At 43.9% G+C, this 25,329-nt stretch overlaps 1 protein-coding gene across 1 annotated transcript in view; it reads right to left on the reverse strand.

Moving 5' to 3' along the window:
* Positions 1-25,329, reverse strand: part of LOC138301673 (olfactory receptor 10G4-like) — a 194,898-nt gene that overhangs the window by 158,169 nt on the left and 11,400 nt on the right. The gene's annotated exons all lie outside the window — the stretch shown is intronic.

The following is a 25,329-nucleotide window of genomic DNA, read 5'->3' on the forward strand; positions in this document are numbered from 1 at the left end:
AGAACAGGGATGCTGTTTCTCTTGAGTTGGAGCAGGGCAGAGATGCTGTCCTCTGAGCTCCACACTAGGGCAGGGATGCTGTCCTAAGTGTTGTGAGGCAGTGCAGAGTTTCTGCACTAAAGTTTCTCTAGGAGGGTTGGAGGGATGCTCCATGTTAACTAAAATGGTGCTCTTTTTGTCACCAATGTTAGTTATCCCACAGAGAGGTACTTCTACCTCAGGGAGTACAGTTTTGCCAACTGATGACTCCCTTGGAACAGGTGCCACCCCAGGAGAGGTTTCTCCCACCACAGGAATGGTATCCTGAATGGTAGGGTGGTTAGGGGATACTGCGATACCCCTTTTACCTGTTGTTGGAGAGGGATCCTGAGTTTTCAGGCCTTTTCTCCTTTGCTTTTTCATTTCAGTAGAAATGAGAGGGAACAATTCCTCTGGGATGCCCAGCATGGCTGCATGGGCATAAAACTCTACATCAGCCCAACCTGAGGCGTCTAGGTCATTACCTAAGAGACAGTCTACAGGTAAGCTAGGTGATACCACCACCTGCTTAGGGCCAGTAACTCCACCCCAACTAAACTGAATTATAGCTAAGGGAAGAAACTTAGTGGAGTTATGGACATCAATAATTTTATACTGTTGTCCAATGATGTGTTGTTCAGGAGCCACTAGGTTTTCAGTCACCAAAGTGATACTGGCACCTGTGTCCCTGTAGGCCAAGGCCTCAACACCATTTATTGAAACTGTCTGCCTGTACTTATCCATTGTAAGGGGACAAGCAGCCAGTGTGGCAAGGCCAATGCCACTAGGTGTGACAGAAACTGTCTTGGGACTGACTACCCCAGTTTCTACTATGGACCCATAAGTGAACCCAACTACACCCTTAACTTGACTGTTGCCAGCAGTCCCACCACTAGTACCACTACTGCTAGGGGCACTAGAGCTTGATGTATTAGTGGTGGTAGGCTCAGGGGGTTTACCTGGACAGGACTTATCCCCTGGCCTATGGCCTCTATTTTTACACACAAAGCACCAAGGCTTTTTGAATTATGTAGGTTGAGAAGAAGAGGAAGAATTTGTTTTATCCCCACCCCCTGAAGAGTGTTTAAGATTTGAAGTGGGATCTTTGGTTTTACCCTTATCCCCATGCTTATCTTGAGATTGTTCACCATCTTTCTTCTTGTTCTCTTTGTCACCACCTGTATGAACTTTTCTGTTCACCCTTGTTCTGACCCATTTGTCTGCCTTCTTTCCCAATTCTTGGGGAGAGGTCAGATCAGAGTCCACCAAGTACTGGTGCAACAAATCAGACACACAATTATTAAGAATATGTTCTCTCAGGATCAAGTTATACAGGCTGTCATAATCAGTAACTTTACTGCCATGTAACCACCCCTCCAAGGCCTTCACTGAATGGTCAATGAAATCAACCCAGTCTTGTGCCACCGCTGCCACCAATGTAGGAGGCTGGACTGGCTTGTAGTGAGTACCAAGGGGTACTTGCACCTTGCACCAGGCCCAGTTATCCCTTATTAGTGTATAGGGTGCCTAGCAGCTTAGGCTGATAGATAATGGTAGCTTAGCAGAGCAGCTTAGGCTGAACTAGGAGACGTGTGAAGCTACTACAGTACCACTTAGTGTCATATGCACAATATCATAAGAAAACACAATACACAGTTATACTAAAAATAAAGATACTTTATTTTTATGACAATATGCCAAAGTATCTTAGAGTGTACCCTCAGTGAGAGGATAGGAAATATACACAAGATATATATACACAATAGCAAAAATATGCAGTATAGTCTTAGAAAACAGTGCAAACAATGTATAGTTACAATAGGATGCAATGGGGAAACATAGGGATAGGGGCAACACAAACCATATACTCCAAAAGTTGAATGCGAACCACGAATGGACCCCAAACCTATGTGACCTTGTAGAGGGTCGCTGGGACTATTAGAAAATAGTGAGAGTTAGAAAAATAACCCTCCCCAAGACCCTGAAAAGTGAATGCAAAGTGCACTAAAGTTCCCCTAAGGACAAAGAAGTCGTGTTAGAGGAATAATGCAGGAAAGACACAAACCAACAATGCAACAACTGTGGATTTCCAATCTAGGGTACCTGTGGAACAAGGGGACCAAGTCCAAAAGTCACAAGCAAGTTGGAGATGGGCATATGCCCAGGAAATGCCAGCTGTGGATGCAAAGAAGCTTCTACTGGACAGAAGAAGCTGAGGTTTCTGCAGGAACGAAAAGGCTAGAGACTTCCCCTTTGGTGGACGGATCCCTCTTGCCGTGGAAAGTCGTGCAGAAGTATTTTCCCACCGAAAGAACTCCAACAAGCCTTGCTAGCTGCAAATCATGCGGTTAGCGTTTTTGGACACTGCTGTGGCCCTGGAGGGACAAGGAGGTCGCAAATTTGACCAGAAGAGAGAGGGGACGTCGAGCAATACAAGGAGCCCTCTCAGCAGCAGGTAGCACCCAGAGAAATGCCATAAACAGGCACTACGAGGATGCATGAAACAGTGCTCACCCGAAGTCGCACAAAGGAGTCCCACGTCGCCGGAGACCAACTTAGAACGTCGTGCAATGCAGGTTAGAGTGCCGTGGACCCAGGCTTGGCTGTGCACAAAGGATTTCCACCGGAAGTGCACAGGGGCTGGAGTATCTGCAAAAGTCGTGGTTCCCAGCAATGCAGCCCAGCGAGGTGAGGCAAGGGCTTACCTCCACCAAACTTGGACTGAAGAGTCACTGGACTGTGGGGGTCACTTGGACAGAGTCGCTGGATTCGAGGAACCTCACTCGTCGTGCTGAGAGGAGACCCAAGGGACCGGTAATGCAGCTTTTTGGTGCCTGCGGTTGCAGGGGGAAGATTCCGTCGACCCACGGGAGATTTCTTCGGAGCTTCTGGTGCAGAGAGGAGGCAGACTACCCCCACAGCATGCACAAGCAGGAAAACAGTCGAGAAGGCGGCAGGATCAGCGTTACAGAGTTGCAGTAGTCGTCTTTGCTACTATGTTGCAGGTTTGCAGGCTTCCAGCGCGGTCAGCAGTCGATTCCTTGGCAGAAGGTGAAGAGAGAGATGCAGAGGAACTCGGATGAGCTCTTGCATTCGTTATCTAAAGTTTCCCTAGAGACAGAGACGCTAAATAGCCAGAAAAGAGGGTTTGGCTACTTAGGAGAGAGGATAGGCTAACAACACCTGAAGGAGCCTATCACAAGGAGTCTCTGACGTCACCTGGTGGCACTGGCCACTCAGAGCAGTCCAGTGTGCCAGCAGCACCTCTGTTTCCAAGATGGCAGAGGTCTGGAGCACACTGGAGGAGCTCTGGACACCTCCCAGGGGAGGTGCAGGTCAGGGGAGTGGTCACTCCCCTTTCCTTTGTCCAGTTTCGCGCCAGAGCAGGGCTAAGGGGTCCCTGAACCGGTGTAGACTGGCTTATGCAGAAATGGGCACCAAAAGTGCCCATGAAAGCATTTCCAGAGGCTGGGGGAGGCTACTCCTCCCCTGCCTTCACACCATTTTCCAAAGGGAGAGGGTGTAACACCCTCTCTCAGAGGAAGTCCTTTGTTCTGCCATCCTGGGACAAGCCTGGCTTGACCCCAGGGGGGCAGAAACCTGTCTGAGGGGTTGGCAGCAGCAGCAGCTGCAGTGAAACCCCAGGAAAGGCAGTTTGGCAGTACCAGGGTCTGTGCTACAGACCACTGGGATCATGGGATTGTGCCAACTATGCCAGGATGGCATAGAGGGGGCAATTCCATGATCATAGACATGTTACCTGGCCATATTCGGAGTTACCATTGTGAAGCTACATATAGGTAGTGACCTATATGTAGTACACGCGTGTAATGGTGTCCCCGCACTCACAAAGTCCGGGGAATTGGCCCTGAACAATGTGGGGGCACCTTGGCTAGTGCCAGGGTGCCCTCACACTAAGTAACTTTGCACCTAACCTTTACCAGGTAAAGGTTAGACATATAGGTGACTTATAAGTTACTTAAGTGCAGTGTAAAATGGCTGTGAAATAACGTGGATGTTATTTCACTCAGGCTGCAGTGGCAGGCCTGTGTAAGAATTGTCAGAGCTCCCTATGGGTGGCAAAAGAAATGCTGCAGCCCATAGGGATCTCCTGGAACCCCAATACCCTGGGTACCTCAGTACCATATACTAGGGAATTATAGGGGTGTTCCAGTAAGCCAATGTAAATTGGTAAAATTGGTCACTAGCCTGTTAGTGACAATTTTGAAAGAAATGAGAGAGCATAACCATTGAGGTTCTGATTAGCAGAGCCTCAGTGAGACAGTTAGGCACTACACAGGGAACACCCACATATAGGCCACAAACTTATGAGCACTGGGGTCCTGACTAGCAGGGTCCCAGTGACACATAACAAACATACTGAAAACATAGGGTTTTCACTATGAGCACTGGGCCCTGGCTAGCAGGATCCCAGTGAGACAGTGAAAACACCCTGGCATACACTCACAAACAGGCCAAAAGTGGGGGTAACAAGGCTAGAAAGAGGCTACTTTCTCACAATGCACATGCAGATTAAGACAATGTGATGCTTATGTATATACACAACGTGAAGGCACACAGGCAAAACTCATGTAGGCACACATCCACCTAGAAAACAAACAGACTAACAATGCAGCCCATACAACACACATGCACACTTGCATAGCAGCCTAATGGGCACACAACTGCAGAAAAGGCATTTGAATGCAAAATACACGCAGAAAAGTTTCCTTAATGGCCTTTGCCTATCTTTGCCTAAGTGATATTATAATGCAACTTCACATGGATTTGCCCATGTTTCTTTGCACGTGTTCACAATTCCTGTAAAATTACCATTTGAAGTTGAAGAGAATATACAAGGGTTAGTGTGGATTGTTTCTGGTTCACGTGGGTCTGGGTTCCCCAATGAATGGTATGGCATTTTACCTGGACTCACAGGAATGCTTGGCCCAGCTACTTTGAGGACCATGGTCCTCAGAGTGTAAGGCCTTTTCGGTCATTTGACAAAACAGCTCTAACTCAAATCATGCAATCCAAAGTGTTAATATGTAATTGAGGTAATACTCAGTAATTTAATGATGAACATGTGCATCTAATATGTCGGTTTAAGTGATAGACGACCAACACAATAAAGGGGCAGTGATGGTAGCTTCTAACTTAAACAACCCTTTGCACAACACTCCAGGGCACATCATGAGCCATAACAACTTTAAACACTGTAGGTAATCTGTGTAAAGTGTGTGTGAGTTAAATGCATGCAGTCGCAACAGCAATTTTGACACTCACACCGAACACAGATCAGGAACTGATGGTGCTAACGCGTTTTCCTCACCCTTTGCAGTATTCAAAATTGCAGCTTCTCCCTCGGGTCTATAGATGTTTTCGCTCAGTGAAGAGTGTGGTAACCATCCACATTCAATTCAAACCCAAACAACAGATTTAAAAACCATGACCCATGTGTCCAAAGAAGAATACTCCAATCAATGAAAAGTTTCAAAGCTTTATTTTATAACCACAAAGCCAAAGTCACATAAATTGTGCGCATAATCCAAATTGTAAAGATAAGTGAACACCATAGACAGACCTAATCTACAAAACAAGTTTAATCTACTCAACATCAACTGCATCAGGCATTCTAGTAGAATAATACATACTAATAAAAAAATCACTAGTGAGACAGAAACACGTTTCAGTTCAGACAGTGAATTCATTAGTCAAGACAACTCTCACAGATTCAGAATTCAGGGATTGGGACATAGGTTCTTCCTATTTCTAACCAAATTAGTACAAGCATGTGTGGGAGTGGGCTAACACATGCGGGTCAAAGTAAAAAAGAAAAGACAAAAATAATTTGGAAAAAATATATCTCGGGCTAAGTTAAACTAACTAAAAAAATGGAAGACAAGTGTCAGCATGCCAATTCTACTCAGAAAAACACATTAAGTAAAAATAACATTTGCCTCCCCTAGGTTCAGCATTCAAATGAGTTTCATCAGCAAAGCATGCAGATCATCAGCAAAGTCCATTAGAAGCACCATCAGAGGGAAAAGTATAGGACAAGGGCTGCACATGGAAATCAGGAAACGCCGAAAGGACAAGTTAAAAGAACAAGATTCAATTGGGGACTGCCACAGACTCTTACAAGTCCATCTATGATTAGAAATAAGCAATTTAGTATGATTATGCAAAAGGGGCAATATCCAATCAGTCCCTTGGCAAAAGTCAAGTTTGCAACATCACAAGAGTTTCAGACGTTTGGTCTGGTGTCATCTCCTCTTTCCATGTGACTCCAGTAAATTTGATGATTTGTATAAGACTTGTTGCATTCCACTTTCCTTCCTATGGCACAAGACGATTTTCTCCTTACTCAGGGGAACACACATTTAAACAATGGTACTGCTTAAACTTTCAGTCCTCAGGTTCTATCTAATATAACAATATCAACGACACTGTGAAATCAAACTTCCACAGAATACAATAGGACTAAAAACAGCCTAAGGGAAACATTTATGTTAGAGAAAAATAAATGACTCCACATTTTACTGCTGCTGCAAATGTAAAGACTTCAGGCCTAGTTATGCAATACAAAGAAATACAAAGCAATAAATCAATCATTATTAAAACAAACATAATATGCAAACTTATGAATTGAGCATTAAGAATATATCATCAAAATATGCAAAAGCAATTTATTAATAATGGCAATCTTTATTAAAACATCACTTTAAGTATGACAAGGATGTGCATTTAATTTTCTGTGCACATGAAACTATAATTATTTAATCATAAATCATTATAAATCATATTCATTTCTAATAATAATAATATTATTTTTTGATTCACATATTTTTCAACATTGTTTAAATCATGTTAGCAATTGTCAGTTATGATAGGCACAATGGCCCCCATAGTAGGCACAATGTTTGCCATAAAATATAAACCTGTATACTTTTGAAATATGTGCACGTTACAGCTTACCTCTGTTAAGCTTTTAAGTGTGAATATAAGAAATAACAAACTCTGACTTCTGGGGCACTAAAAGCATTACTAAAATGTACACTCAAACAATGCCAGAGGGCATAAAACATGGAAATTATTTGTGTAGTTAACTACTGAAAGTATTGCAAGTTATGGTTGCTCAACAAAACTGAAAAACTCTGGAAAATGGACAAATATGATAGCCTGAGCAAACCACAACTTATGCTCACACAGGCAAACCCTAAATGACATCACAAATGAGATTGGTTCCCTCACTGGTGACATTACACATCGCTTTAATATTGTCATTGCATTCCATTGCATTATCAATACTTTATTTGAATTTGTGGAAAATGATCATCTTTTGTGTAGTGTAAGTCCAGATTTTTACCTGGATTGTGTATTTGATGGCTAGTGAACTCTGCATACTTTTCCCCTGCTAACCTGGGGGAAAGTACTTGTGCTCCCCCTTTCAATGTGATAAAATTGGCATGCCACAGATTAACTTACCTATATGTAGTAGTAGCATATATTACAAAAGTGTGTCCAGGGCCTGTAAGTTAAATGTCACAAGTGGACTGCAGCAAACATTGCGCCATCCACTACAGTGACAGGGTAAACATGACCACCGGTCTACCATTTGGAAAGGGGACCAGTCCAGATATCTGCACTTGCACTGTGCCAAGTTTTGACGTGTTCTGGATACAGTTTCATCATATGTGCCCTAAATCAAGGTATGGGACTGAAAAAGAGTTCATATCAGTAAAACACATCACTGTCAAAAATAACAAGCATTAATAAAGCCAATAGGTTTGACTTTTGTTTTGTACATTGAAACATAGACAAAAACATATATATCCAGTGTATTGGCATACATCATATATTCAGCAGAGATGGAGTCCCACATGTATCCTTGCACATACCAACCAACAGAAATACAATTATTCACACATACCAGATGACACATAGGCACCCAGGCATATAGATCTCAGATAGTAATGGAACTCAAAAGTTCAAACTGCAAATATGGCCTGTCATATTAACCCCATTTGACAGGCCTAAACCCTTCCTTTTAAATATGAATGTTGCCCCTAAATAGGTCTTACCTCCCATAAGGCCTAGTGCATGGAATTTAAAAGTAGGACATGGAAAAGTTTAAGGTGAAATATATTTCTAAAGTGACTGGCCCCAAAAGCTATTTTCACTGTAGCAGACTTGGCTGCTCCATAGGAAAGTATTATAATACAATCTTTCATATAATAAATTTGGACTTTTTAAATTTTTTATCGCAAGCCTAAGTAGCTGGTCAAGTCTGATTAGTATTTTGTAAACTGTACTTTTAGAAAGTTGTGTTTTTGCTGTCTAAAGCTTCTGGAAACCTACTTGCATGTGCCTGACTGTCACCTGACAGCTGAATAGATGAGGTGTGAACTCCCTCCTACAGCTGACACAAAGGTCTTGGGTGTGGGGAGGTGTTCTGCTCCTCTGGCCGGATGACCATCTGGGTTGTGCCCATGAGCTTGAATAATTTCAAAGAGGTCACGCTGTAACAGGCAAATGTTAGCTGACATGAGGGCAGGGCTCTTCTTTCCTCTCCATTCAGAAGAAACCAATCCCAGTTGAGGAAGATTTGCTCTAAGAACTGGTTTGAAGTGGCCATGCGGGAGTCAGTATCACAGAACCCTCTTTGGCCAGACCCTGCTCCCTTGCCCCTCTGAGGATTTTTGACTTCCATTTCAGAGACTAACGGGCTCATTATCAGTTTAGCGGTTGGACAAGCCAACCACCAAACTCGCAGAGAGGTGACCGCAGTGCAGCTGACAGTCTCCCCCCCCAAGGCCCTTTACGAGGTTTCCACTTGGCTGACTGGTGGAAACATCCGAAATCAGAGTTTTGGGCTCGTCAGTCAGGCAGAAACAGTGCAGAGGCCCTGGCCTTGGCTCCTCAAGGAGCCGAGGCCAATGCTGTCGCACAGTGGGGGCCTCCGCCATGGGATGGCTGGCTGAAACAGGACTCGTGGTCAGCATGGTGCAGCTGAACTCAGCGCCACAATATTTGACCACGACTCCAACTGCCATCATGCCACTGGGAACAATGTTCCTGTCAGGGATGGCGGTCCGACCGCCAGGGTCATAATCTGGTAGTCGGACCACCTGAAGTGAGGCGGTCCAACCATCACCGCGAGTCTGGTGGCCCTTGGACAACCAGACTTGTAATGAGGCCCTAAGTCTTAAAGTAAAACCTCTGACAGTTTGAACTTCATTTCTGTACCTGACCAGTGCTCCATCACAGTCAGCTTTAACTTGCAAATAGGTCCAGTCAGGCGCAATCAATTTATGGCAGTTGATACTTAATGCTTTTTGGTACTATTTTGAACTTCAAATTTTAAACATTCATAACTCCAGTTTTCTGTGTTGGATTTTTGCCACTTTGTTGTCTTTGAACTCATTCACATTTATTCTATTTTTCTAAATTGGTTTTCAGTTTTTCTTATATTGTGTTTTGCCACCTGGCCCAGACTTAAAAAATTGCTGCTAGTTTGTCTGCTCACAATGAGTCATATAAGTGAGAGACAAGGTTTTGGCAGTGGGGCAGGGTTAGCAGCATAGTCATTGTGTGTGGCTGTGGTGGGATCTCCTTGAAAGATGCCCACATCCCTCTAGCTATGTGGGCCAACTTTGTGTACTAGAGAAATTATCCTGTGTTAATCCAGAAGGTGGTCTGCACCTCCTGGAACAGATAAGTCTGTTTTAAAGTCTGCTAAGGTAGGCAGCCCCTCTTCCTTTTCCATCTATCTATTGACATTTAAGGATACCTAAACAAATGGTGTAATATTCCTGATTGGCATGTCTAGTGTGAAGGGTGGTTGTTTAAGTGTTTTTTATTTCTTTAATTACCCATTCCCATACATGACAGGCATGTTGTATTATGTAAAGGCAGATGATGTGGGGTCCTCCGTCCCTTCATTTGCAGAGGGGAAGTGGCACATCCACATGAGAGCCGCTAAGTAGTAGTTACTCCCAGTTGTCCCCATCATCCAGCCAGTGGACCACATGTTGCAAGAGGGCCATCAACACTCGTTGCTCCCACACCTGTTTAAGTGTGTCGGGTGTAGCTGTCTTCCTTTTGCCTGCCTATATCAGGTTTACCAATAATTGATTGAGAAGCACAAACATCTGTCTTGTAATCATGTAGGTGGCCACCTTTAAGTCCCACAGACATCTGGCAGGAATACCATTTTTGTCACTGCCACTCTGCCCATGACCAATAATGGTAGAGTGTCCTAGAATTTTATTGAAGTCTGGAGGCAGTCCATAACCCACCCCATGTTCAGCCTGTGGTAAGAAGTCACCCAGGTTATGCCTTGCCTAGGAAGCACTCCTACTCCCAATTCTCTCAAACCTCCCATCGGGAATAGTTTGGAGTTATTGCGGTTTATGTGCAGACCTGAGATTTCCCAATATTCAGTGAGAGCATGCAACAAGATCAGAACTGAGTATGGTGGATGCTAGACCCATACCAGGGTATCATCTGCATACAAGGACACCAAATGCTTGATGGGTCTGACACATACACCCCAGAGAATGATTATACACTGCAGTTTACAGGCCAGCAGTTCCATCGCCAGTGTGAAGAGTAATGGTCATAGCGGGCAACCCTGTAGTGTTCCAAGTTCCATTACATATTGGTCAGAGGCTATGCATCCTGTTCAGTCCGGGGCCAGTGGTCCAGCGTATAATAGCTGGATCCATCTAATGTAGGTCTGTCCAAGACCTATGGCCTGCAGTACTTCCCACATGTAGGTCCAGCAAACGGAGTGAAAGACCTCTTCAATATCGAATGGGCCAACCACGTGGAGTATGGCTAGATTTGTCTCCTTACCTATGCAGATGTCGCCAATAAGTCCTAACAATAAACTTATTCAGTCTATCCAATGTCATCCCATAATCAGCTAAACCTTGCATGTTGCCCAGTGTTGCAAGTTCTATGGGTAAGTGGACAGTGACGTCTCCAGGTCTTTTACTTTTTTCTCTTGAGGAAGCAGGGATTTTTACAATTCTTTTTTCACCCCACATACCCACATATCACTACATTCAGCACTTCCTACTACATAGCCTTGCTACCCACTGTGCTAGATTTAGATGTGAAGTAGTTGTGTATTTTAGGTGTTAGCCATTGGGAAAATTTGGCATCTGTTAGGGCTTCAGCCTGGAGGCACCATAATGACACCTTCGCTGTGCCTCGTCCTGCAACATAACTAACCATTAAAGGCGAGGGATCTGACATGTAACTTGCCAAGTATGTCACACCTTCATACTTGTGACTATGATGAATTAAACTGGGAAATTGTCTAATCTACTATACGTGCCTGTGGCCAGTGTAGAACAGGAGATGACTTTAGATGTTGTGGGAAATGCCTTCCACAGATCTACCAAACCCAGGAATTTCATGGCTTCTATCAGGTCATGGGTCATATTAGGCTTAAAATATCCTTTAGTGGGTAACCTTTGGTGGGTATTTGTCCAAGATACCATTTAGACACAATTTAGATCGCCAGCCCAGATGAGGTCCACTTGTATGTATGGAATTAACTTCAACACTAGCCCATAATCTAAATGCCCCTATCGACTGTGTTAGGAGCATATACTTTACCAGGCATTTGTCCTGTGAGTTCAATATGCTCATTGGTAGAAAATATATGCCTTCCATGTCTGCCAAATTATCTTTCAGGTGAAATGAGATATTGGGACTACCCAAACCAGCTCACCCTTGCATACCTGGAGTAGGGTGCTGCATATATCTGTCTTCTCCATTTATTATGGATCTTAGATATATCCTCCCCACAGATGTGCGTCTCCTGAAATAGTGCTACACTAATTGGTATCACCTGAGACATGTGTGTATCTGGTGTTGCTTGATGTAGTTATTCACTCTGCAAACATTCCAGGTTAGCAATGTATTGGTGTTAGCCATGTTCAGGTACTGTGTCTATTGAGTATGGTACCAAGCACCTATCTAACGTTTGTGTCCTAATGTGCGACTTGTTCTGGTAGCCAGCCTACAGTGTTTGCTGATCTATTTGATCCAATGTTGGACATAAAACAAGTGTATAACATCCCAGCTCCCCACAACTACCCATGAGTAGTGTTTTTGACATCCCTTAATCCCCATAAACAGTAAAATGACATAAAGGGGTACCCAAGCACCACCCCCTGTTAACTTATGTAAACCACCCCACGTAGGGATCTAGAAAACAAACAATCTGGTTGAACTGCGGAGGAATATTCCCCATTACCGATTCCCAAGCCAGGATAGCGCAAACCCAGCACATATATCACTCAGCCCTGCTCACATGAGAAAATGTGCCGTACCCATCTGTCAAAGCAGCACTACCAGTTCAATTAGTTATGGGTATAGAGCCCAGGTTAGACCCTTCCTGATATACTCATCTATCTCACCTGCATAACATGGACTAATCGTTCATTGTAATTTGTCCCTTTCATCATACTAGGAACAGTCCCCAGTGCAGTCATCTTTGAGCACCAGTGCAGCAGTAATTTCAGGGTGCAGCAGCAGGAACGGAGGCCTCTCTGATTTCGGTATCCCACCAATGCATCTGAAAAGCTCTGTTCACATCTGATTCCCCAGATGCTTCTCTCAGCATCCTATCAGTTTCTACTACAATGTAACCAGACGCCCTTCAACTGTGCCATGCACCGAAGGGTTCCCAGTCTGGGGATCCTCATCTGACCCTTGTAGATGGTATTGGTATGGCTTTGGAGCATCACCAGCTGCTTCTAGTACAGTTTCCAGCTATTTCCTTGCTGCTCCCAGCATAGTGAAAAAATGGGCTTTCTCTTCATTTTGCATACAGAGTTTTGCTGGAAATATTACACTGTATTGAAAGTTCAGGTCTCTCTGTTTGCTCTTTTATGACAAAGAAGGTATTCTATTTTTAATTGAACATCCTTGGGATAGTCAGGGAAGACCAAGATTGGGGCATTTTTGTATTGCAGTGACCCGATCTTGCTGACATGTTGCAGGATAGATTTTCGGCCTCTAAAATTAAACAGTCTTACTATCCATGCTCAGGAAGTAATCTTGGGCAGCGGCATTGCTGCCAGTGACCTTTGTGTTCTTTCTATCAAGAATAATTTAGAACATCTCAGGAGTCGCATCTTTTCTGTGATCGATTCCTCCAAAAACTGTTTGGCCAAAGAGCCTTTCACCCTCTCTGGGAATACAATAAATCAGAAGTTGTTGCATCATGAGCACCCTTCCATGTTTTCCAGGAGTTCACCCATGCTGGTAGTCTGAATGGACAGGGAGGTGACAGTGGTTTTCAGTGTTTTGACTTCTCTTTAAAGCAGCTTAAGTTGATTATCAACTTCTGTCCCTCAATCCGCTACTTTCCGCATTTCAGCTCTCAGGAGATTCACTTTACGTCTATTTTCCTTTTGTGTGTGCATGAGTGACCTGAAAGGCTGTCATGATGGCTACCGGTAAAAGCTCCACACCCCTCCCTTGGCCCGGCTGATCACCCACCTCCTGCGCACTATCTATCTCATTCTGTCTTGTTGGATTGGGAAGGCTTGTCAGTTCTATCCATACCATCCTGGCCTACTGACTGTGTTTCATGTGGTATAGGTCTATCACAGGCCCAGCTCCTGCACAGCAGGGTTACAAGGAAAGGGACTCAGGTTCCCTCGGTCGTCCTGTTAGAAATGGGGTCTCCAGTTGGCAGTTGTTTTGCCCTTTGTCCTAGTAAGGACCCTCACTCTAGTCAGGATAAGGGAGTCACAGAGCTAAGCTAGCTCCCACTCACCACCTTGGTAGCTTGGCACGAGCAGTTAGGCTTATCTCAGAAGCAATGTTTAGCGTGTTTGCAAACACACACAGTAACACAGTGAAAATACCACCAAAGTACTCCACCCCAGTTAAGAAAAATAAAAATATTTATCTGAGTAGAGCCAGACCAAAATGACAAAAATCCAACATACACAAGCAAAGATGCACATTTTTAAAGATTAAATCTCAGTTAAGCGCTTAGAAACACATAGCTCCAACTAGGGCTATCACAAGGTCGTTGACGGAGTCGTTCCCAAAAGTCCAATGCCACTTGCATGGGAGTGTGGGTAGGTCACTGAGCTGCATGGACCTCAGGCACAGTACCTTTGGAAAACGATGAAACAAAGACATTGGATGGAGTCATGGAGGTGAGGCGTCGCTGGAGCCGGTTTGGCGTTGGTTCCTTACTTCTACTGGGAAGGTGAGGCATTGGTTCCTCACTGTGAGGCAGGGGAGGTGAGGCATTGGTTCATTGCAGTTGTAGGGGAGGTGATGTGGCATTGGTGGCGAGGTGTTGGTTCCTTATGATATGGCGGGGTCTATGAATCCAGCAGGTCAAGACGCAAGGCATCGACTTTGTGGTGTTGCGATCACATCACAGGGCCACATGTGCTGTGGTGGAGTTGCATGTCCTGGATGTCTGGGACACAGCACTCAGGGCACACGCTGTGGTGGGACTTTGGAGGTGCTTCAACTGCATTGGGCCTCCGGCATCAGTTGTGGTCAGTGAACTCAGAAGGGAACCTGGCTCCGGTGCAGGCAGCGGTGCACAGTCGACAGTGGTACAAGTTCCGATGTCCCTCTGGAGTTGATGCACTTGGTTTCTTCTTGGTTTCACCAGGACTCACTCCCAAGGGCCCTGGAAATTGATTTTGCACCATTTGACGTGTCAGGACTCTCAGCAAGACAGCCCATGTGCTAGCATGTGAAGACTTTGTCCTAGTAAGGACATTCACTCTAGTCAGGATAAGGGAGTCACAGAGCTAAGCTAGCTCCCACTCACCACCTTGGTAGCTTGGCACGAGCAGTTAGGCTTATCTCAGAAGCAATGTTTAGAGTGTTTGCAAACACACACAGTAACACAGTGAAAATACCACCAAAGTACTCCACCCCAGTTAAGAAAAATAAAAATATTTATCTGAGTAGAGCCAGACCAAAATGACAAAAATCCAACATACCCAAGCAAAGACGCACATTTTGAAAGATTAAATCTCAGTTAAGTGCTTAGAAACACATAGCTCCAACTAGGGCTATCACAAGGTCGTTGATGGAGTCGTTCCCAACAGTCCAATGCCACTTGCATGGGAGTGTGGGCAGGTCACTGTGCTGCATGGACCTCAGGCACAGTACCTTTGGAAAACGATGAAACAAAGACATTGGATGGAGTCATGGAGGTGAGGCGTCGCTGGAGCCGGTTTGGCGTTGGTTCCTTACTGCTACTGGGAAGGTGAGGCATTGGTTCCTCACTGTGAGGCAGGGGAGGTGAGGCATTGGTTCATTGCAGTTGTAGGGGAGGTGATGTGGCATTGATGGCGAGGCGTTGGTTCCTTATGATCTGGCGGGGCCTATGAATCCAGCAGGTCAAGACGCAAGGCAACGACTTTGTGGTGTTGCGATCACATCACAGGGCCACACGTGCTGTGGTGGAGTTGCATGTCCTGGATGTCTGGGACACAGCACTCAGGGTACACGCTGTGGCGGGACTTTGGAGGTGCTGCAACTGCATTGGGCCTCCGGCATTAGCTGTGGTCAGTGAACTCAGAAGGGAATCCGGCTCCGGTGCAGGCAGCGGTGCACAGTTGGACAGCGGCACAAGTTCCGATGTCACTCTGGAGTTGATGCACTTGGTTTCTTCTTGGTTTCACCAGGACTCACTCCCAAGGGCCCAGGAACTAGATTTGGCACCACTTGACGTGTCAGGACTCTCAGCAAGACAACCCATGTACTAGCATATGAAGCTTTTGATGTCCCTGCGACTTCTAACAGGAGGCAAGCTCAGTTCAAGCCCTTGGAGAACCTTGAAAAGCAAAGTACAGTCATTTCACTCCCAGGACAGAAGCAGCAAGCATCAGGCCAACAATACAAAGCAACAGGCAGAGTGGCCACTACAGCATCTAGCTCTTCTTCCTGGAAGAATGTCCTCAGTCCAGAAGTGTTCAGACAGTGTGGTCTCAGTGGTCCAATACTTATACTCATTGTTGCCTTTGAAGTAGGCAAACTTCAAAGGAAAGTCTTTGTAGTGCAAAAGACCCTGCCTTGCTTGCCCTGGCCTCTGACGCACTCCAGGGGGTTGGCGGCTGCTTTGTGAAAGGACAAACACAGGCCTAATCATGTACAAGTGTCACCTCCTCCCACCACTGTAGCAAAGGGAGACCCATCAGGATATTCAGGGAACACCTCAACTCTCTTTGTGCGACTTTCTAGAATGAATTTATAAGCAGCCCAACTGTCATCCTGACCCCGACGTGTGTTCCACAGCCAGGCCGAGGCACAGAATGGTTAAGCAAAAAAATGGCCACTTTCTAAAAGTGGCATTTTCAAGCTTCCAATTTAAAAAATAACTTTTTAAATTGTGAGTTCAGTGACCCCAAACTCCACATCTCTATCTGCTCCCAATGAGAAAATACACTTAACAGATATTTCAAGGCAATCCCCATGTTACCCTATGGGAGAGATAGGCCTTGCAAAAGTGAAAACTGAATTTAGCAGTAATGCACTATTACGACATGTGAAACACACCACTGCATGCCCTCACCTCCTAAATACACTGCACCCAGCCCATGGGGGTGCCTTGGGGCTCCCATAGGGATGACGTAAATGTAGTAAGGGGGAAGGTTTGGGCCACACAAGTGGGTGCACTTGCCAGGTCAAACTGGCAGTAAAAACCACTGACACAGACACTGCAGTGACAGGTCTGAGGCATGTTTAAAGGGCTACTCATGTGGGTGGTGCCACCAATGATGCAGGCCCACAAGTAGCATTTGATTTGCAGGCCTTGGGCACACATAGTGCACTTTACGAGGGACTTACTAGTAAATTAAATATACCAATCCTGGGTAAAGCACTTAACAATACCATTTTAGACAGAGAGCACTTACACTTTAGCATTGTTCAGCAGTGGTAAAGTGCCCAGAGTTATCTACATGAAAATTCTTCTCCCATCTGCTTCTACACGTTCTGATATAAATAATTCGTTAAGTTTTTTCTATGAGTTCTTATTACATATCTAAAGCATCCTTCAGTAAAGTTTGGTTAATCTGGTCCTGTAGCCCTGCTCTTGCTCACACCTAAAGAATCGGAAGCGTTTCTCACAAACCAAATTACTGCAAAATATCAAAGTTATACATAAACAATTTATTATAATTCATCTTCCTATGCCATCTAAAACTACCCCTTAAAAAATATATCAAGCTTCGATAATCTTGTGAACGATCATTCCATTGATTCAAAAGTTGATCCATAAGCCACCCGGTTTCTGTGCTTCACAGTGATTTTGTTTATTTATTATACTTCATTTCCATCCGGTACTCCACACTCCATATAGTCAAAGTGAAGTGTTCCCAGTCTGTTTTACTCACAATGTATAGTCCATGACAGTTTTCAATGTACACAGGCAGTGTATATATATATATATATATATATATATATATATATATATATATATACACACCAAGGCGCAAGGGTGCTTGCGTTGTATTCAAGATAGTTTTTGTGCAGGAAGGGACACCTTCACATCACAGAGGCTTTTTCCTCTTTCTATGTGTGGTGCAGAATGCAACACACATAGAAAAGGAAATAACAAGGAGAATTAAACATATTTCTCCTTGTCACGTGTCTCCTGGGGAGGTGTATCTTTTTGGCACATTTCCAGGTTTATAAGTTCTTGTAAATCAGTGAATGCATCAAAATCCATGGATGTTGTGTGGAAATACCCACACAACATCAATGGAAGTGCCCTCACTCACTCAGAGTAAAGCAACACACTGATTTCTGATGCATTACATTACCTGTGCCTGGCTTCATTCATCTTAATTAGGGTTTGCATTGCTCTTGCACCACGTGGCGGTGCCACCACCGCAGACACACTGCTAGGCTAGCAGTAGTGTCGTAATGCGCCATTTGTAATGACACCATCTTTTTGCCTTTCTCCTGACTGCCGCAATGGCAGTCCGGCAGTCAGACCGCCTAAGTAACAATTATCCCCTAAATCTTAAAAAGGCTGTTTTAAGTTTTACAGTCTAGATAAAATCTTTCTTGATTGTTAGAAGTTCAATCTATCCACTTTATCAAATACTGTTGAAAAGTTAATAAAATAAAGGTAATATAGAAAACGTGTGGATTCACTAAAATGTACTTGTCAATAAAGACCTAAAGATTCACAATATTATCTATCATGGAGTGCTTGGGTCTGAAACCAGCCTGCTCTTGGGGATTATTCCTTTTGAAAGGCCCAATCCTCCTCTCTAAGATGCCTGCTAAGAAAATCTTCCCTATGGCATCGAGGAGTGCAATCTGATGATAATTGCCTGTGAGTGTACAAGAGTCTGTCTTGTGGAGGGGTATTATAGTACTAACATGTCACAAGAAATTGACTTGTCATATTTGGTAGCAGAGTTAAAAGAGTGGGGATAAAATTTGACCTATGCTTCAGGATGCTTTTCCCAAACTTTCAGAGGGATTTGGCCAGGACCAACTGCTGCGGAGATTCTTTCTTTTTTATGTAAGCTTCTATCCGTTTTATGTATTATGTCCTCAGAATAATTCCCTAGCTTAATTATAGATGTAATAAACCCTTCACTTAACTTTGGGATATATTCACGCCATTCTGAGGATAGAATTGAGACTGTAGGCAGTTTTTGGGGTCTCAGAATGAGATGCAACAATTTTGTAACTTTATTACCAATAACCTTGAAATTGCACTAAAACTGGTAGGTAAGAATCAAACCAGTTCTGGTTAGCATTCTGCAGCGCACATAGAAAGAGAAAAAAAAACTCCATGTCTTGTTTTTGTGCAGGAAGGTGTCCCTTCCTGTACAGAAACAATCATGTCTGTCATGCAGGCATCCTTGTACCATTGTGCCAATGCACTGGGAGAAGACAGAAATGTGCCATATCTTGTACATACAGCACATTCCTGCCTTCTCCTTCTGGCGCAGGGTAGTGCAGCAAGGGGGTTTGCCCCCATGCATAGAGCTGTGTGATCACTACCTTGACGGAATTGAAGTTCAACCACCTGGACCTACACAGTATAAATCGTAGGGAGCTATTACATAATCTACAGTGGACATCCCCTGCTGCCACATCTTGTAGGTGATGAGGCCATTATATCTGGGTCAATTCTTCTATTTATTATCATTATTTATTATTATCATTATTATTATTATTATTAATATAATCCTGTCAATGCTGCAAAATGAGTCCAGGAGCAATCTTTCTCTCCTGTCTGCTTTCTGATTAATTGGGAGGGTAGTTCCTCAAATATTAAATGAGCCTTCTAGCTTTTTGTTCCTATTTGAAGATAATATAGCATTGGAAATGTCAGCATTTAAATCCCCCATTTACAAGACACTGAAGTTGTTTATGCTCTTTGATGCCTTCAATTCATTAAATTATTTGATTGAAAATTAAGCTATTTTGTGGGCCAGGTGGTGTGTCTGCATTAAAGAGACTGTGGGCCTGATTACGAGTCTGGCTGTCACTCAACTGCCAGGCTAGCGGTGGCAGTCAGGACCGTTGCTGCTGTGGCTGTCCACTGTCACATTACAACCCTGGCAGCCAGACAACCAGGGTGCCGCCGTCACCGCCGGAATCGGTGATCCGGACAGGCTGATGGTGTCAGAGGTCGGAATAAGCCAGGGCGGCACTGCATGCATTGCCACCCTACTGATTACAACCTGGTTCTCCGACAGCCTTTTCATGGTGGTATCATTACCATGAAAAGGCTGGTGGAAAACAGGTGCAGGGGGCCACAGGGGAGCCCCTGCACTATCCATGCACTTGGCATGGGCAGTGCAGGGGTCCCCCTGCCCAGCACCCTCGCAATGCTCACTGTGTGCTATGCAGACAGCAAGCATTGCTAGGGTGCTGGTGCCCCCTGCTGTTGGCAGCATTGCCACCGGCTCGAATATGAGCCAGCGACAATGCTGCCACTACTTTTCTGCTGGTTTCTGCCCATCATCCCAGCGGGAAAGTTGTAATGGGCCCGACAGGGAGGTAGCAAGCATGGCGGCAACCTCCCCATCAGAAGTTCAGCGGACAGGTCTTCCCGTCCTTTGAACTCATAATGAGGCCCTGTGTTTGTTGGTTTTCTGTTTTCGGAACGTTCATCTAGATGCCTTGTATATTTGTTGGAGTAAGTGGAAGTGGAAGGATGTTGAAGTCCCAGTGAAAATCTATAGAAAATCAATTGCAAGTCCTTCTTTGGCATAATTTTGCTATTTTTTAATACATCCACCCCTTTGCTTGTGACACAGGATGTCAGTGTTTCTCACCAGAGCAAATGGCACACTAAGGTGAGCCTGTAACAAGCCAGTGTGTAGCCTTCACAGAACATGCACCTCCACTCCAACCTGAGATTGCTGCATACAGGGGCATAGGAGATATCAGGACAAGTATATGGTTGTATGGGGCCTGAATACTATCAGCAAGATATACAGTGCATGTCTTTCTTCCATGCCATTAAACAGCTGTTTTGAGGTGCAACGGAAATCAAAGGACATGATTTCCAGAAATTTTCCAAATATTTGCAACATGCAGAATGGCCTTTGTTTTTCAAATTCATAGGCTTTTGTCTATGCCTTGGATGCAGCACCTATTCCCATAAACCTACAGGCGTTTCTGGATTCCAACATCTTCTAATGCTAGACACATAGCTTGGGTGTTTGGACCAAATATACTGTATATAAAATACAGTGAAATAAAAATACTGTGGCAGGAATAGCATGATGTCAAAAATATATTGGACAGAAATAGCGAAGGTAAAAATATTGTTTCAAATGTTGGTTTCAATACCATTGTAAAAAATATTGTTGTCTAAATTATGATTGTATATATAATATCATTTTCAGAGTTAATTGATTATCTTATTGTAGTTATTTATTTAGTGTTCTATGTTATTTATTATGGTATTTTTTGTTTCTAATATACTTAATGTAATTAATTTGAAGTAATAATCAGAAATGTTTTGTATTTATATACATATTTTATAGTGTTACGGGAGCAGAATGTTAAGTTTATCAGGGATAAGGGGGGATTTTTCAAACATGTTTGTATTTCTTTTGTGTATCCATTATAATATGACATTTTTTTATTTTTATTTTAACTTTAAATGTCATTTTTTTATTTTGACAAAATACTTTCAAACATATTTTGATTTTGTTTAAAATATTTTTTTGTTAGCTTGCTTTTTAAAATTATTTGATTGTTTTTTAAAATAGGATATATCATTTAGTAAAACACTGTAAAGATAATTTTGCCACTTATTTTTACAATATTAAAAATGTCCTATTTTGATTATTTTGTTCACAAACATTTGTTATTGTGAAATGTTTAATATATGTTGGTAGAAATTGTACATTTACGGTTTCATCACTTCAATCATTTTATTAGGTAGTAATTTATGTGATTTAAAATCTTTTGAACTGTTCTATTTATTTTTAATTTACTAAATTAATGTAACTATGAAAAATAAGTATGTACACATATATTTATATATGTTAGTTGTGGATTGATTCTGAATTTTAATATTAAATTTTTGTATTTTCTTTTCAAATTTTAAAAATACTGTTAATATTTTTTTTTGTTGATGTTTTGTATATTTTTTACAATTATTATTATTTTATTGATATTGTGGAGTGTTAAATATGGGCCTAATAATGAGTTTGGCGGTCCTGTGACCGTCATGTTGGCATGGTTGTCTGACTGCCAATGGTCTGATGGAGGGGACCACCGTATTATGAAGTTTGCGGGTGTACCCAGAGAAGACTATCTCCACATACAACATACATCTCAATCTCTGTATCATGGAACACAAACAACACAATTAGTAAACAACGGACACACACAACACACACATCACACAGCAATGGAAGCACAATGTCATGCACAAAACACAGAGAGACAAAAACACTGGTATGAGAAAACTGGGCTGATTGCAGAAGCCCCCTAACTTTTTCCCCCATTTTTGACACTTTGCTGGTGTTTTCCTGGCTCTGATAGTGCCCTGGGTACTCGTAACTAGTCCCAGGGCCTATGATCTGATTAAAAGGAGAGTGAAAATTAGGCTAATTATAATTGGCAGTATCAACCTACCTATAAGTCCCTACTATATGGTAGGGCATGTAGATTTAGGGACCCCAGCATAGGTTGTGCCTCCATAGGTGCTCTGCTGAGGTGCCCAGGGTCATTTTAAAGGGCTGCTTTTAAATTAAAGTACACGTTGATTTGACTTAGGAATTAAAGTACTTCAAAAGTCTTATACTACCTTCTTTTTTCATATGTCACCCCTAAGGTGTGTCCTAGGTGCCCCCAGGGTTGGGTGAAGTGTAATTATAAGCAGGACCTTATAAAGTATGTTTTATAAGCCCTGGCGAGGAAAATAGCCAAATTCATTTTTCCCTCAGTGAAGTGAATGGGCTCTAAAGGCTAAAATGGGGACCTTTATTTTAATTAATAAAGTCTTCAAAGATTTGGTTTCAAACTGATTGTTATAATAAATGCAACAGCTTGCCATTGTAGGATTTAATATAACTAGTTCAGGGAAAGAGTTTTAGAACTCTACCTGAATGTTGCCAACTTCAGCTCTGTAGTGCCCTTCTCTGATTGGCCAGCCTCTGGCAGACTGGTCAGGCTGCCTTGATGAGGTGTGAAGTGGCCTGGGCTGAACACAAATGAAGAACGTGGGGGAGGAGATCTGCCTCAGCACATCGTGAAACGGGATGCGGGGGGAGAGCAGCCAAACTGGTCTTCGAAGGAGGGAAGGAAATTTGTAGCAGCTCAGTACCCTCTTTCTTGGTATGGTTACCCCCTTTTTCTGCCTGATGTCAGTGTGTTTGACTGTGACCCTAGTGATTATGCTCTCTCTCCCAAAACGATGTATTCATCCCACAATTGGCATACTAGTGCCTCAATGTAAGCCCCTAGGTACCCAGGGAATTGGGGTTTCAAGGGATCCCTATGGGCTAAAGCAGTTATTCTGCTACCCTTAGGGAGCCCATGCAAAGGGTTCTGCAGGCCTGCCATTGCTGTCTGCGTGAAGTGGGTGCATGCACCTGTTTTCACTATAGGTCACTGCTCCAGGCCACTATAAGTCACCCGTAGGGTAGGCCTTCTCAGCCCAGAGGGCAAGGTGCATGTACCTGTGTGTGAGGGCACCCCTGCACTAGCAAAGGTACCCCACAAACTCCAGACCCCCTTTCCTGAGTGCGGGGACTCCATTTTACGCATGTACTGGACATAGGTCACAACCTATGTCCAGCTACATAATGGTAACTCCGTACCTAGGCATATTTGGTATAAAAACATGTTAGAATCATACCTCAATACTTTTTCAAGTATTGGTTGAATGATTCCATGCACTCTGGGGGGTCCGTAAAGGACCCCCAGCATTACTTCCACAGCCTTCTGCGGTTTTCCAGGCAGCCCCAATTGCTGCCACCTCACAGACAGGTTTCTGCCCTCTTGTTGCTTGAGCAGCTCAAGCCCAGGAAGGCAGAACAAAGGATTTCCTTTGAGAGAGGGATGTTACACCCCCTCTCTTTGTAAATAGGTGCTACATGGCTTGGGAGAGGTAGCCTCCCCAAGCCACTGGTATGCTTTGAAGGGCACATTTGGTACCCTCCAGACATAAACCAGTTTACACTTGTTCAGGGAACCCCAGTCCCTGCTCTGGCGTGAAACTGGACAATGGGAAGTATTCATGTAGCTCAAGTCCCCAGCACTCCTTCCTGTGACGCACAGCTCCTTGAGTGACTCTCCTGCGGTGTGAGATCCTTTTTCGTAGTGCTGCAATGGCTCTATTTGCACCTCCTGTGTCCCCATCCTGTGGGACTCCTGTGTGTGCTGTCTGTGCTTCTGTGGGCTATCTGCAATGCTGAGGGCTCCCTCTAATTCCCCCTCCTGGATTGAGTCCTCCTGGCCCTTTCTGCTACTCGGCAGCACCACTTTCTGCCAACAACAGTTTGTACCTGTGCCAAGGCTTGTTGGTGGAATCCAGACATGTAAACCCAACTGCAATCTTCCTTCCAGCATGAGTCATTACCTGCATCCTCCAGGAACTCGGCTGCGACTCCAGGGCTGCAGTCCTGACTCTTCATCCTCACTGTCGACCAACTCCTGCAATCCTCAGCCTGGAGGGCAGGGGCTCCTTACCGGACTGGACTCTGCTGTGTCTTCTGGACTTTGTCCCCTCTTTCACAGGTCTTCCTCTTTAGTAATCCATCATTGGTTTCTTACAGTCATCTCTGGGTTTTGCAATTCTCTCATTTTCTTCTAAGTGGGTGTTCTGGGGAAATTCTAGTAATTTACTCCTGCTTTCCTGGTTGCTGGGGGTGTTGTGGTACTTACCTTTGTGCTTTCCCGGTACCCCAGCAACCCTCTACACACTCTGCTTACCTGGGTGGGGGTGACGCTCTCGAATTCCATTGTTTTAGTATATGTTTATGCTCCCCCTAGGTTCACTATTCTCTATTGTGCTTTACACTATTTGCATTGTTTTCTAACTATTCTTATGCCTATTTCTGACAACAGTGTATATACCTTGTATTTTACTTACCTCCTAAGGGAGTATTGCCTCTACAGTAATTTTGGTGTTGTGTTACCATAATAAAGTACCTTTATTTTTGTAATACTGAGTGTATTCTTTCATGTGTGTAAGTGCTGTGTGAATACAGTGGTATTGCATGAGCTTTGCATGTCTCCTAGATAAGCCTTGGCTGCTCCTCCACAGCTACCTATAGAGAGCCTGGCTTCTAGACAGTGCCAACATTTCACTAATAGAGGATACCTGGTATAAGGTGTAAGTACCTTAGGTACCCACTACGCACCAGGGCAGCTTCCTTAACTCCCCCATTTCCTGCAAACCCAGACAACCAGTTGCCCACTTGATTAGATTAGGAGAGGGCAGGAGAGCAGTGTGTTAAGGATTTTTAGTCACAACAGTGAGTGTGCTCAGCCAGACCTAGCCTCCAAAATCCAATTTCTGCCAATTTGGATTTTAAGGAATGTTGCTTCCTGGGCTTGATTTTTGCCACACTTTCCAGGAAGCAGTCATCCAAGAGGGTAGTGTCCTGCCTGTGATTGGACAGACCCCCCCCACACACTTTTCACCCCAGGAGAAATGATACATTTGGCAGAGTTGCACCCACACCTCAGATCCCTGCTGGAAGAAGGTACTGGAGAAGAAGGACTACCCTGCTGGAGCCCAGGCCTGCACCTGGACACTGCACTCACAAAGACTGCACCAGTTGCACACTTTGGGTTTCAACA

The sequence above is a fragment of the Pleurodeles waltl genome, chromosome 6, assembly GCF_031143425.1.
Source record: "Pleurodeles waltl isolate 20211129_DDA chromosome 6, aPleWal1.hap1.20221129, whole genome shotgun sequence".
In the NCBI taxonomy this organism is placed as follows: Eukaryota; Metazoa; Chordata; class Amphibia; order Caudata; family Salamandridae; genus Pleurodeles; species Pleurodeles waltl.